Here is a 13,638-nt window from a genome sequence, read left to right as displayed (position 1 = left end):
GTTCAGCTGTCCCTAGCCTAAGCCTTGGAACAAACACAAATACACAGTCACTTACAGGCCCAAACACTAAACGGGCACATTTCCAGACTGTTTGACCTGGAAATGTTGACGTTTAGGCTTGTGGACACTAAATGGCCATTTACACGCTGCAACATCACTAACAATATATCATCAGGGTCACGGTGTTTGAGACACACATCCAGCGTCGTTAGCGACATTGCAGCGTGTAACACCTATGTGCGACCTTAAACGATCGCAAATGAGGTAAAAATCGTTGGTCTGTGATACGTCGTTCATTTACCAAAAATCGTTGTCTGGTCAGTAGCGAGGTTGTTTGTCATTCCTGCGGCAGCACAAATCGCTATTTGTGACACAGCAGGAACAAGGAACAACCTCGTACCTGCGGCCGCCCGCAATGAGTAAGGAAGGAGGTGGGCGGGATGTTAGTTCCTCTCATCTCCACCCCTCTGCTTCTATTGGACAGCTGCCGTGTGACATCTCTGTGACGCCGCACGAACCGCCCCCTTAGAAAGGAGGCGGTTCGCCGGCCACAGCGATGTCACAGAAAAGGTAAGTCCGTGTGACAAGTGTAAGACATGTTGTACGCCACGGGCAGCGATTTGCCCGTGATGCACAACAGACGGGGGCGGGTACGCTCGCTAGCGATCTCGCTAGCGAGATAGCTGCGTGTAAAAGCACCCTTAAGACTTTCTGCAACCTCATGTTGGTGGCCGTCCCTTGATACTCATTCCCCAGCCACCACTCTTTTTCCCAATGTGTCATCCTCGCCTTACACTAGCATGTGTCCTATCACATCACCTGTGCCCTTATCAATGCTGTTACTGGAAGGGTCCAATTAATTAAAATGTGAACAAGTATTTGTGGCCAGGGTCACTACATTTGCCTGATGACACAAAAGGTGAACATTGTGGAGGCCAGAACAGATTCAGACCCTATAATAGCAAATGTACTACCGACAGTGATGATTGAAAGCCCTAGTTCCATTGGGGTTTCCTCTATCTCCTACACTAGTTGCTGCACCAACTCCACCTCACTATCCTACATCTCCGAAATCTCATCTTTGAGCATGTGTGGCACCCCTGCGGCTTCAGGGGCCACAGGGTACTGCGCCAAGGTGCAGTATTCATCTCGGATATGGAGGAGGTCATCACCGGTAAACAACCACCACAACATATCCAACACATAACACAGGAGCTCTCCCACTGAGACTGGGCTAGGGTAGGTGCTGGGGTTGCCATCACGAGGTATGGGACCTCTTGCCCACTAGTTCAGCAACCTGGGAGGAGGGGCACCTGCAGGGGAAGTTAGGAGCCATCTCACACAGGGTTTCAGTTTCACACTGACAGACAGGAAGCGACAGTCTGAAGAGAGAGAAGGGAAAAGCAAAGCTTCAGGAGAGAGGTCCTGGGGACGGGCGGCTTGAGGAATTTGTCCCAGGACCAGGAGTTGGCCGTTAGCACCGGACAGTGTCCGAGTGAGGTCGGACTTAGGAACAAGCAAGCAAGCAGGGCTGTAGAGTTGGTAAGCCAAACCTTCGACTATGACTCCAACTCCTCAATTTCCCTTGCACCGACTCCGACTCCACGACTCCGACTCCTACATATATTGCTTATAGTTAGATGAAAAATTTATTGTAGTACATGAACATGTGTATGTGAACATCAGGCATTTAATAATTTTTATGATACAATAATCAAGATATTTGGATAGAACATCAAATATATTTATTGGAATACAACTTTAGAACACAAAAAACTTTAATAAATTGTAAATATGTAATACACTATGTAATATACAGTAGACTACATATACAGTATATCTTGTGTATATATATATATATATATATATATATATATATACACATATATATATATATATATATATATATTACATATTTTATTACATATTTACAATTTATTACAGTTTTTTGTGTTCTAAAGTTGTATTCCAATAAATATGTTTTATGTTCTATCCAAATATCTTGATTATTGTATCATAGAAATGATTAAATGTCTGATGTTCACATTGTACTACAATACATTTTTCACTTAAATATAAGCATTATACTAAATGTTATTATTTAGTATGTTTTTGTTGAAAACTGTTTTTTTGCCACTTACATAGTGCATTACATAGTGTTATGTATAACACTATGTAATATACGATGTAAGTGGCAAAAAACAGTTTTCAACAAAAACATACTAAATAACATTTGTGCAGTCTATGAATTTGTTCTAAGAAATAGATTTGCCTCCACCAGATCCTCCTTCATAGATGACCTCAAATCTGACCTAATAATTTTAAGGCTAGAGAATAACCTCTCTACAGTAACTGGGGTTGGAGGCAAAGCCGTAACAACATGGGCAACATCTCTAGCAATTTCCGGGTATAAAAGAATTGCCTCATGCACAGTCAGTTTTGATGAACGGTTGAATTTTTACATTTCTTTGAGAGCAAGTGAAAAATTTTACTGAAATCTGGTCAATCTGCTGCTATAGTTTTTTTCCTTTGCTGCTCCATGTCATCCAAATACTTGTCAAAGTTAAACTCCTCATCTGATGAGGATGAAGGTATGGCAGCAGTAGCACTGTCAGGCCCCAAGTCCTCTTGCGCCTGGCAGTCCTGTAGCCGCTCATCCTAACTGCTACCTCACTCAAAGCTTCTTTTCCTTTAGTAAGCTGTTAATCATCAAGCAGTATACGATGACTTGGGTCCACATAAACAGCTGCCAGAAGAATTTTATTTTCCAATAGCTGTGTCTCTCTCCGTTCATTGAAGCAGAAATGCCATCTGCGATTAAACCTCCTCTTTGGGTCAGGCAAAATAGCAAGTTCTTACACTCCCTTATGAAAATGCCAGGAGTTAAATCCTCAGCTTGTAATTTTTTAGTCACGGTAAATGGGTGATTAAGCGATTCCTTCAATTCAGCCACCTGTGTCCATTGACCTTCATTTAGTGTTATTTGAAGGTTCATCATATCTATAAGAAACAATTTTAGTTCATGCAATCGCTAAGTCATTAAATAAGTGCTGCCTCACCGAGTGGCTTGATCAACAATTGCCCCTTTCCCAGCACGTCTCTTCAAGATGGAATCAATTTTAGGGGTTCTGGCGGCAATAACCAACTTCCTCACTTTTCCAATTAGATTTCCAGCATGTCCGCCCAGTTTCACACATCTGGCTTTTTGCCGGTTTGGTGGATGCGGGGCACGCCAGTACAGTACGATACAGTACAGTGGCAGCGCCGCAACTTCCGGGTTACATGCTCCGGTCACATGACAGCATGTGACCAGCATTTGTCGCACTGCCACTGTTCTGTATACACTGTACTGGAGTGCGCCGCATCCGCCAAGCCGGCGCAAAGCCGGATGTGTGAAACAGTGGTCCCTCTTGCAGACTATCTCTTCTTGCCAGCTGCAGCGTGTGCACAACACAGTGCATTTGATGAATATAAAAGTGTTTTGAAGCAGCTTCAACAAGATCATCTAATCCTAAAGTATCATTTTGCTGTTCTTCTGTTGTAATATCTGTTTGTTCCTCAGTTACATGAACAGCACTGTGGCCTTCCATCTCACACCTACTGAATCCTAAATTTTCTTCTAGCTGCTGTTCATTACTCTCATTCATCAGTTTAATTGTACTTATCAAGTTTGAAGCATTGTCCTTTACAATAGCAAGAACCTGTTCTTTTTTGAGTTCGTAATCTTGCAGAAATTTTTCTACTAAGGCCTGGAGAAACTGGCTGGTGTGATGAGCTTTACTATCTTTTACTGCCAGTGTCTTACTAACAATTTCTTTCTTGCTACAAACATATCGAACATTGATGGCAAAATAATTCAGTGAAATGCAGTGACTCTGGGCATCCCAGCAAAGGCAATGGGTGAAAAGATAGGACATTCAGACACAGCGTTTTGTGAGGATCCTCAGAAAGAATGAGCATGTCAATTTGTGGTGTTTTTCTAATCTGCTTTTGCTATTGAAAGCATTATTTATGAGCGCAAAAAACCTTTCAGATGATGCGGTTTTTTAAAAAGCTGATCTGCTTTTGCAGCTGACAAATGTATCCTTATAAAACGCAGCAAAAACACTGTGTGTGAATGTAGCCTTAGATCAGGAATAGAACAGACATTTATAGGACATTTCATAACTTTCCCAAATTCCTATGAAAAAAATTTCATCACACTCTGCATTGCACTACTGTCCCCAGTTTATTATATATTTTAGGAGTCGGAGTCGGTGCATTTTATACCGACTCCGACTCCACCAAAATGAGCTCCGACTCTGACTCCACAACTCTGACTCCACAGACCTGCAAGCAAGGATACAGTTCGGGCCCGTGGTCTGGAGCTGAAGGCTCAAACCGGGTTCTTAGGAAAGAAGGGGGAGTCCAGGGTTCGCACAGAGTGCAGAAAGCACCCGTGACCTGTTCGTTAGGCTAGGAGCTGAGGGTGGAGGGAAACCGTTGAAAGGTGATGCACAGAAGGAAAACACCGGCCGCGAACTCCAAAGTATCCATGATAGATTGAGGCCCATCACAGCGTATCCTGGCACTCTAAGGGTGGCTTTGCACACTACGACATTGCAGGTGCGATGTCGGTGGGGTCAAATCGAAAGTGACGCACATCCGGCGTCACTTGTGATGTCGTAGTGTGTAAATCCTAGATGATACGATAAACGAGCGCAAAAGCGTCGTTATCGTATCATCGGTACAGGCTCTGACATTTCCATAATGCCGATGCCGCTACAGGTACGATGTAGTTCCTCGTTCACGCGGCAGCACACATCGCTGTGGGTGAAGCCGCAGGAGCGAGGAACATGATGCTTACCTGCCGCCAGTGGCTATACGGAAGCAAGGAGGTGGGCGGGATGTTTACATCCTGCTTATCTCCGCCCCTCCGACCGCCATTGGCCGCCTGCCGTGTGACGTCGCTGTGACGCCGCATGAACCGCCCCCTTAGGAAGGAGGCGGGTCGCCGGCCAGAGCGACGGTCGCAGGGCAGGTGAGTGCATGTGCAGCTGGCGTAGCGATAATTATCGCTACGCCAGCTATCACAAGATATCGTACCTGCGACAGGGGCGGGGACTATCGCGTGCGACATCGCAGCATCGGCTTGCGATGTCGCAACGTGCAAAGCCCGCCTAACTGCAGCGTGCTTCCAGTGAGTAAAAGAACTTAAACTGCACCCTCTATGTCGTCGCATCACCGCCGGCGCTCACGACCTCACGCCCCTAGTGACTACTACCACCATCATCCTCCCTGGGGGCCTAGCTCTACCTGCGGAGAGCTGCAACACCCGAGCTGCGTCACCATCTACCCCAGAAGAGAGACTTTTCGCAGCGACGGCTAATGACTGGTTGCACACCATAGGTGCATCACGAACAACTACCCCCATCGTGCCCATCCCCAGCTTTATTGACACCGCTGAGGTCACGGAACCGGGCAAGGCCACGGCAGCGACCCAGGAGAAGAACCGCGGCCCCGTAATAGGTCACACCAGACCCCGTGGGCGCGTCACATGTCATGCATATCAGTCAACAGCTGGAAGAACTGCAGCACTGCCTCAGGGAAGCATCAACATGTTCTGATGAAACTAATTTGTTTTGGTGACAAACAGCACACTATCTTTTAGTTGTTGAAATGTATAACAAAACAGACAGAACTGTGATACTTGCCACCCAATCTACAACCAGGAATGGTCATGTGTGATAATGACCATAACCTGGTGGTGGCTTTGAAGCTTGGCAAGCTCATACACTTACCATGTCTGGCCCATGTACTCAACTTAGTGGTTCAGTGGTTTCTTAAAACGATTCCAGATTTGCCAGAGTTACTTGTCAAGGAACATCGTGTGTGTGACCATTTCCACAAGGCAGCTACAGCTGTCGCTGGTCTAGCAGTACTGCAGCAGCGCATGCAAACCCAGCTCACCAACTGGTGTGCAACGTGACCACACACTGGAACTCCACATTACACATGTTAGCAAGACTTTGTGAGCAGCAGAGGACAATAGTTGAAGAGTAGACCAGCTACAACATGCTTGTCAGTATTCCACTTCGCCTCCTAGCAACCGATGAGTGGGCATTGATGTCCGATATCTGTGAGGTTCTACAAAGCTTTGAGGAATATACATACAGGAGGACAAGAGTTACCTGTGCAATTATATAGATTTATTAGAGGCAAAATAAAATGACACACATAAAATAAGAAGGAACAATCATAAAAACAGAACACTAATTAGCAGCATGTAGTATATTTGGCACAAAAGGTAATACTTGGTTGTACAAAAGCGTAAAAACTGATGAGCAGTACTGCGTGTATGTATATTGATTCTAGGTTTGTGCAGGTGGTCAGGTGACTTTTGGAGATTTTTGGATTTAACAAAGCTTTGAGTAAACAACCAAGATGGTTAGCGGTGATGATGCTATAATCAGTGTAACTATTCCACTTCAGTAACAAACTCAAGCGCTCGCTGCTCACAATTAAGAGGAAGATTTGCATATGGACCGATTGGAGATGGATGAAAAAAGAACACAGGGTAATACTGTGGTGCCCTGGCCTAGCCAGGTCGTCACAGATAACACACAAACACCCCCACCCACATTAGACAGGGACATCAGCCAAACAAAAATCCTTGTTGCCTCCCTCCAGTGTCTGATGTCCACACCAGATGGGGCGGAGTCAAGCGGTTGGCGGGAAAAGTGACAGATAGAGTTTGGAGTTTGAAGTGAGAGGAGTGAGCACTTGGGTGTCTGGGTTTGTGGCCCAGGCATTGACAGCAAGGTTGGCAGACAGTGGTGGCCGTCTGCAGGAGTGGTGGAGCAACGCGAACCGTAGGACCGGGGACGGGCGACGGCCCACTGGTACCGACCGGGGAGCGAAGTGAAGCCAGCACACACAGGCAGGGCCGTCGGACCCCGACCAGGCTTGGAGCCGCCGACAATAGTCAGATCCGGATGGGACTGGAACCCCAGGGGTTTCACAACAGCAAAAGTCCCGGTTGAAGGCAACAGCCCACACCGTTAGGGTATACAGCTACCGCCTAAGGCTAGAGACCCAAGGGCCAGCGCCTGCGGGCAAACGGGCTCCTCCGGTACCCATACACCGGGGAGCGGACTACCGTTGGGAATCCATAGTAGTCAGAAGGAGAACATCAAGGTGCAGGGAAAGACAGCCGCCATCACCTGTCCGGGGAGAGACACAGCAGCCGGCTGCGGGACCCGTCCATCCAGCCGTTTGGTTTACCGAGGACGTTGTACCTTTCTTGCTGAATGAGTACACACGTGCCATCCGGCACCGCGCTGTGCTGTCCCTGCAACCCTGCACCTCACCGACGCTGCCTCCCCGTCACATCATCGGGCCCCGGGACCACCGACCCCTACCCACGGAGGGGGAAAACAACATCCCAGCTGCTCCCTACCATCGCTCCCGGGATCCCCGTCACCAGCAGCGGTGGTGCCCATCTTCACCACGACCCGTGGGTGGTGCCACGGACTAAATCCCCCAAACCAACCACCCCTTTCACTCACGGGCGAGGAGCGCTGCTCGAGTCCCCGGATCCGGCCCACCGCTCGAGCCACCGAGCAGCCATCGCAGCAGCGCCGGACCCGAGCGTTAGCGAGAGCGCAGCAGCGACGGCGTCCTCCCCGCCTGTGACAATACTACCAAGCCCAGCCAGGGGATGGAGCGATGTCCTCCCAGTGGAGACAAGGAGTCTTGCCTGTTGGCAGTCTTGCAAAAAAGGTGCAATACCAGAAGGCCCTAGTTGATCAATTAGTACAAAAAAGTCCCATCTGAACACACTAGAGGCAGAGATTATAATTCCTAGGACAACCAAGAAGAAAAAATGAGGGAGACATATGCCAGGTCCAACAGAGGCAGGAGAACACAAAGGTCTGGGACTGTTTCATTAGACCCTCCCAGCACCCAAGCCCTGATGTGTGGGGTAGTCTGACAAGGAGGGAAACATTTTGCAAGATTGTTATGGAGTACAAAGGCTACCATACCAGTGTCTTCCATGACTCTGTGTCGTAAAATTATTGGCAAACCAAGCTGGACATGTGGCATGAACTGTCACTCTACGTCTTGGAGGTGCTGGCTTGCCCTGCTTCTAGAGTTTTTTCAGAGCTGTGAATCTGCAGCTTAGAACAGTATTAATATGCAATGGAATAGAATAGATGTAAGGAGTCCAACAATAGAGATAGGGCAGCACTCACCAGCGTCCGGTAAAAAAGACTTTATTTATTCATTGTGCAGGTAAAAAAGCAGGAGCAGAGTTGACAGCAGGGCCCCCTCATGGACGACAGCCATTTTGCGTGTACTCACGCTTCCTCGGCACCCCTGCAATTATGTCAGATAATACTCAGTTTCTTCTTGAAAATGATTGCAATCACAAAGTTTTTGGTATTATCTTCATTTATTTTGCTTGCAATGAAAAAACACAAAAGAGAATGAAACAAAAATCAAATCATTGATCATTTCACACAAAACTCCAAAAATGGGCCAGACAAAAGTATTGGCCCCCTTAGCCTAATACTTGGTTGCACAACCTGTAGCCAAAATAACTGCGAACAATCGCTTCCGGTAACCATCAATGAGTTTCTTACAATGCTCTGCTGGAATTTTAGACCATTCTTCTTTGGCAAACTGCTCCAGGTCCCTGAGATTTGAAGGGTGCCTTCTCCAAACTGCCATTTTGAGATCTCTCCACAGGTGTTCTATAGCATTCAGGTCTGGACTCATTCCTGGCCACTTTAGTAGTCTCCAGTGCTTTCTATCAAACCATTTTCTAGTGCTTTTTGAAGTGTGTTTTGGGTCATTGTCCTGCTGGAAGACCCATGACCTCTGAGGAAGACCCAGCTTTCTCACACTGGGCCCTAAATTATGCTGCAAAATTTGTTGGTAGTCTTCAGACTTCATAATGCCATACACACGGTCAAGCAGTCCAGTGCCAGAGGCAGCAAAGCAACCCCAAAACATCAGGGAACCTCCGCCATGTTTGACTGTAGGGACCGTGTTCTTTTCTTTGAATGCCTCTTTTTTTTCCTGTAAACTCTATGTTGATGGCTTTTCCCAAAAAGCTCTACTTTTGGCTCATCTGACCAGAGAACATTCTTCCAAAATGTTTTAGGCTTTCTCAGGTAAGTTTTGGCAAACTCCAGCCTGGCTTTTTTATGTCTCGGGGTAAGAAGTGGAGTCTTCCTTGGTATCCTACCATTAAGTCCCTTTTCATTCAGACGCCAACGGATAGTACGGGTTGACACTGTTGTACCCTCGGACTGCAGGGCAGCTTGAACTTGTTTGAATGTTAGTCGAGGTTCTTTATCCACAATCTTTTGTTGAAGTCTCTCGTCAATTTTTCTTTTCCTTCCACATCTAGGGAGGTTAGCCACAGTGCCATGGGCTTTAAACTTCTTGATGACACTGCGCACCGTAGGCACAGGAACTTTCAGGTCTTTGGAGATGGACTTGTAGCCTTGAGACTGCTCATGCTTCCTCACAATTTGGATTCTCAAGTCCTCAGACAGTTCTTTGGTCTTCTTTTTTTATCCATGCTCAATGTGGTACACACAAGGACACAGGACAGAGGTTGAGTCAACTTTAATCCATGTCAACTGGCTGCAAGTGTGATTTAGTTATTGCCAACACCTGTTAGGTGCCACAGGTAAGTTACAGGTGCTGTTAATTACACAAATTAGAGAAGCATCACATGATTTTTCAAACAGTGCTAATACTTTTGTCCACCCCCTTTTTATGTTTGGTGTGGAATTATATCCAATTTGGCTTTATGACAAATTTTTTTTTTTGTTTTCATTAAAGACAAATTAAATAAAGATAATAATACCAAATATTTTGTGATTGCAATAATTTTCAAGAAGAAACTGAGTATTATCTGACAGAATTGCAGTGGTGCCAATACTTTTGGCCAGCACTGTATATGCCTTTAATACACTATCCCTTCTCCAGCCAATTGTCCTACACTAAATGCAGTTAAGAGCGGTATTATTATAGGATAGATTAGACTTTTTAAAGTAGTAGCAGCACGGTAGGGCTTGAATCTCTGCCTGCATGTCTCTAATACACTATCCCTTCCCCACTAGCTCTCTGTACACTGATTGCAGCTAAGAGCAGTATTATTAGAGAGTAGAAAATTCTAGAATTAATCTTCAAAAGGACTTTTGGGTTAACGTAACGGCAGAAAGAAATGTAAGGCAATAATCTCAGACTAGATACCTCAAATACACTACCTCTTCCCCACAAGCTCTCCCTACACTACAGTATTTACAGCTAAGAGTGGCATTATTAGCAAATACAATAGATTTTTTACATACCAGCAACAAGGTCTGTAAAGCTGGGGTCACACTAAACGACAGCGCCAACGACGTCGCTGTTACGTCACCATTATCTGTAACGTAGCAGCGACCATGTAAGTCGCTGTTATGATCGCTGCTTAGCTGTCAAACACAGCAGCTGAAGCAGCGATCATAACGACATGCGTCGCTGTGCTGCAACATGTGCAGAGAGCAGGGAGCCGCGCACACTGAGCGCTGGCTCCTTGCTCTCCTAGCTACAGTACACATCGGGTTAATTAACCCGATGTGTACTGCAGCTACATGTCACAGTGCAGAGAGCAGGGAGCCACGCACACTGCTTAGCGCTGGCTCCTTGCTCTCCTAGCTACAGTACACATTGGGGTAATTACACGATGTGTACTGCAGCTACATGTGTAGAGAGCAGGAGCTGGCGCTGGCAGCGTGAGAGCGGCGGAGGCTGGTAACGAAGGTAAATATCGGGTAACCGCCTTGGTTACCCGATGTTTGCCTTGGTTACAGCTTACCGCAGCTGCCAGATGCCGGCTCCTGCTCCCTGCTCGCTTCATTTTGTCGCTCTCTCGCTGTCACACACAGCGATCTGTGCATCACAGCGGGAGAGCGACGACCAAAAAATGAAGCTGGACATTCAGCAACGAGCGGCGACCTCACAGCAGGGGCCAGCTCGTTGCTGGATGTCACACACAGCGACAGCGACGGAACGTCGCTGCAACGTCACAGAAAATGGTGACGTAGCAGCGACGTCGTTGTCGCTGTGTGTGACACCACCTTTAGTCTAGAATCCCTGCTTACATGTCTTTCTTCTCCAGCAGCTCTCGCTAAACTATTGGACAATAGAATAGATTTAAATTAGCCCTGAAAAGGACTTTTGGTTTAAAATAAGAGCAACAAGTAATATAAGGCAATGACCACTGCCTGGATGCCTTTAATACATTATCGTTTCTCTCAGCTTTCTCTATACTAATTGCAGCAAAGACCAGTATCATTAGGCTATGTGCCCACGGGACAACGTACCCGCGGATTTTGCCACAGGTTTACCGTAGCTGCTGCCCGGAATCCACAGCTATCCATTGCTGCGGGATTCGAGCATTTTTGTTGCGGTAAACCTGTGGGACAAGTGCCGAAATACCTGCGGAAGTTCCACCCTTTATCTCCATAGTGGAGGAATTCCGCAGATATTTCCGCATGAATAATTGACATGGAGTTACGTGCGGCTGCGGGAAATCCGCAGCATATTCCACAGCCGTACATACCGCAAACTGGAGCAGTTTGCTCTTGAAGAGCTGCCAAAATACCTGTCGAGAGGTGCAGAAGTCTCATTGACAGTTACAGGAATCGTTTGATTGCAGTGATTGCCTCAAAAGGTTGTGCAACCAAATATTAAGTTAAGGGACCATCATTTCTGTCCAGGCCTATTTCATGAGGTTTATTTTTTTAACAATTCTGTTTAAGCAGAAAAGCAGCAATGTCTGACTTTCATCTGTTCATTTTCATAGATTTTTTATTTATTATTACTTCTGTCAGATTCAGGTTATTACTGTGACCATTGTGGGTTTTCTTTCATTAAACGAGGGGTACCAATAATTTGTAGCAACAATTTTGACCACATGTGTATATGATCATACATTACCATTTGGGCACATGACATGTCTTAGAAGGGAAGGAGCCATTTGGAGCTCAATTTTTGCTGAACTTTTTTGTTGCCATGTTGGTTTTGCAGAACTCTGAGATAAAAGAATGGAGAAAACTCCTGGAAATGACAAAGTTATTAAAAACCGTACTATCTAATGCATTTGTCCAGATGGGTAGTGAATGACCAATTTGACCCTCAAATTGTCTAAAATAAATTAATGTGCAGCTAATTACAGAAAATGTACTGTAATTTTTTATTTTATGATCAATTGGGGTTTATTTATTTTTTTACATAGACTATGTGATGTAAGAGATGTGATTACTTTATTCTGTGGATCAGTATGACTAGTAGAGATGAGCAAACCCAAGGTTCAGTGCTCGGTGTTGGTACCAAATACAGAATTTAAAATGATAGCAATAAAAAACATCAGCTAAAAAACAAACCCTCACACAGTATGGATAACTACTAACATTACATGTCTTAAAAAAGGCAACAAAAAACTAGTTCTCATTGTTACAATTGTTGTCTTTTTTTGACTACTAAAATATAAAAAAAATAGAAATATGGTATCATTCTGCCCTGGAGAACCCTGTTTTGCAGGTCATTTTTATTGAATTATGAATCTTGTGAAAAGAAAACTAGAAAAACAATGTCAGAATTATAGGGGTTTTTTTTACATTTCACCTCACTTAGAATATTTTTCACATTTTTCAGTACATCATATAGTAAAATCAGTGGTATCATTCAAAACGTCAAGTCAGCATGCCTCCATACAGGATTATTGATGAAAAAATAAAAAAGTGTTATTATGGCTCATTTTAGGATTCCTGAGTAGTGATGTGCAAACCCGTGGATATTCGGGTTCGGCGAACCAGCGAAGACTAAAAAAAATCTGGTTCGGCAGCCAAACTTTACCCAGAACTTGACACCGGACAACAAATCTCATTCAAGTCAATGAGGATGACACATTCTGGGCTTCAAAATGGGCGGCATAAGTGCTAGGGGATTATAAATGAAAGTTAAATGGTAGTAGAAGCAGTATAGCTATATATACCGTGTTTCCCGAAGGATCTCACTGCAATCAAACACTGTTCCGGGCCAGTTTATTAAGCTTCATGAATATTCCCTTCCCCAGACCAACCTCTGTGCCCGTGTCTGTGATGGGTTGCAGACTGCTATACATGCCCCCCACCCTGTGTCCGCATCTGTGATTGGTTTTAGTCAGTTTGCTGTATGGTAGTGTAAAAAGAAATAAATAAATAATTTTAAAAAATGACATAGGCTCCCACCCTATTTTGATAGCCAGTGCCGGTAAAACAACAGCTACAGAATGCAGCCACCATCTGTAAGCTTTAACATAGCTGGATATCAAAATAGAGGAGATCCTACAATCTTTTTTTAAATTATTTACATAAATAATTAAACAAAAAAGGCATAGGGTACCCACATTTTTTTTATATCCAGCCACAGTAAAGCAAACAGTTGGGGGCTGGTATTATCAGGATGGCAGGTGCCATGAATATTGGCCCCTCTAGCCTAAAAATAGTAGCCCACAGCTGCCCAGAATTGGCACATCGTATTAGATGTGCCTATCCTGGTGCTTTACCCGGCTCATGCAGATTGCCCTGGTGCAGTGGCAATAGAGGTAATAAAAGG

The sequence above is a fragment of the Anomaloglossus baeobatrachus genome, chromosome 3 (assembly GCF_048569485.1).
Source record: "Anomaloglossus baeobatrachus isolate aAnoBae1 chromosome 3, aAnoBae1.hap1, whole genome shotgun sequence".
In the NCBI taxonomy this organism is placed as follows: Eukaryota; Metazoa; Chordata; class Amphibia; order Anura; family Aromobatidae; genus Anomaloglossus; species Anomaloglossus baeobatrachus.
This window is presented reverse-complemented; position numbering follows the sequence as displayed.